This window comes from Acomys minous, assembly GCF_964271855.1.
Source record: "Acomys minous genome assembly, chromosome: 1".
Classification (NCBI taxonomy): Eukaryota; Metazoa; Chordata; class Mammalia; order Rodentia; family Muridae; genus Acomys; species Acomys minous.
Genome location: NC_140483.1, coordinates 178,900,244 through 178,902,582, shown reverse-complemented (window position 1 = coordinate 178,902,582; position 2,339 = coordinate 178,900,244).

Here is a 2,339-nt window from a genome sequence, read left to right as displayed (position 1 = left end):
ATTGGAGCTGATTAGATATGAGCAGGTAACTGGACTGAAAGATAAAGTGGGAAGAAAGGCTGTTGCTAAGGGAGCTGAAGAGCCCACCTGGGCAGCTAACCCTACTGTTACAGATGTCTGCCAAGGAGGCACAACCCTGAAAGTCAAGTCCCGATCCAAACATCGCTCTTCCATCATCTCGGGCAAAGCTCCTTGGTAGCCGGTAGCCAGCCTCAGGATGGCCTGGAGGAATGTAGCAGATCACACGCAGCAGCCCTTCTGTCTTCGCTCTAGGGCTGCGTTAAAAAGCAAAGCAGGCAGTGTGTTCTCCGAGGTTTGTTCTTGGCTCTTACTAACCAGGAGCTGCCCTTGATCTCTGGACCTCTTCCCAGGCCCAGGAAAGGTAAAAATCTGATATTGCCTTGGGTGTGACCCCAGCCAGCCTTGTTAATAAACATTCCTTCCTGTTTCTCCACAGCAACAAAGCAAGAGGGGAAGCAAGATCCGAGAACAACAGCAGCAGAGGTCACGCCAGACACAGACCTCAGCAGGGGAAGCAAGCCTTGGCTAGAGCTGAGTCAGTCCCCGGTGTTTTCCTATTTGTGTGGTTCACTCACTGAGACAAATCATCCTGAGGTGCGGCGAACTCTTTCTATATCTATGAGGTGCCTCTTCTGTATCTTGCAGAGGGATCAGCACTCTCCATTTTGTTTCTCTTATTTCACTTCTTTACTCATGGCACCAAGAACTTAGTCTTCAGGTAAAATCCTTCACCCCACATCAAAGGAACACTGTGCGGGTACACTTACCTTTGTGTCTACTTAAATGCCATTTTAATGGGCTGTTCAAACTCTGGGAATACTTCCCTTTGTTTTAGAAGAAAGGGAATTAAATTATAAATGAGACAACTCAGGCTTTTACAGGGACAAAAAGAAAGCCAGTGCGGGTCCTTGGGGATGGATGAGAGGAGTGTATAAAATATATAGTATATGACACCAGCTAAACTTGAGCTCTATATGTGCTTAGTATGCATGAGGTTCAAACCCCAACATACAAAAGCCAAATTTATATATGCAATGTGTACGTATATATCTATTTTATACATACACACACATATATATAATATCAGGCTTTGTGAAAAATAGCTTATTATTATAATACACCCAAGACCCCTTTTTAATTATTTTGACTGAAATTTCTAATATGTATACATTTCCTCCTAATAAAATGTGCCTTCTTGTCTATTATTAAAATACCTTTTAATAGCAACAGCCGCTATTCCATCTTCCCCTTATTTAGATAAGATTAATTTTAGTAGAGTCCCTTTGTCCATGTTCTGTTTTAATTTTATTCATATCCATAATACAGTGTTTATCCCAGTTATTCAGGAAAAGTCTGTCTTGCTCTCCAGGATGGTTACAACATTCTAGCTTAAAGATCTCCAGTAATGTCCATTGCTGCTAGAACAGTTCTTCATGAGATCATGGGCCATATCTATGACCTCTCCTCTGCCGATCTCTTCGAGGCTCCCCTCATCCATCCCCATGGACCCACATTGGCTTTTCCTTCTGTCCCTCTGAAAGCCTGAGTTGTCTCATATTCTTAGGACTTGTTGTTGCTGTTTCTCTCATTTTCAGTACCACCTCCTTCTCACAGATGAAATGGCATCCTAGGGACGCCACCGCTGTTATCATACCAAGCAGGCTGTGGTCCTTTTATGTTCTACATCTATCCTAGCTGTCTGAATGCCATGCTGGTTGAAAGAGTTTGCTGTTTGTTTGTTTGTTTGTTTGTCTTCTTAGTCATTAGTTTTTGCCTGTACTCACTCATCCTTGGGTCTTTTGTTATGCTCAAGGAGAGGAAGAGAATTCTTTCTGTGGGAAAGTTTGTGGCTGGTAGTAGTAATTATTTTCTCAGTTTTATACATGTAAAAAAGAACTCATTGTGCCAGGCATGGTGGTGCATGCCTTACAAGCCTAGAACTCAGAAAGCAAAGACAGGTGGATCTCTGTGAGATGGAGTCTAGCCTGGCCTGCGTAGTGAGTTCCAAGCCAGCCAGAACTAGTAACACCCTGTCTCAAACAAGAAAAATAATAATAATAAAAGAATTCATTGTGTTCATATTCATCCTCTGTAACCCTGTTTCCCCTGGTGACCCGGAAGGAGATTTTCTGTTCCACATTACTTCCTATTTCCAGAACAGCATCTCCTACATAGCAGGCACTCAATAAATGGTTTACAGGAAACAGCCCTGGATCCTCACCACACTCACACGAAGCTCTTCCTCCTGAGGGACTCTGATTGCCCTGAATCTTAGTCTGCACTGAGTATTCTCATAGAATTAACAGTTTTTGTGATCT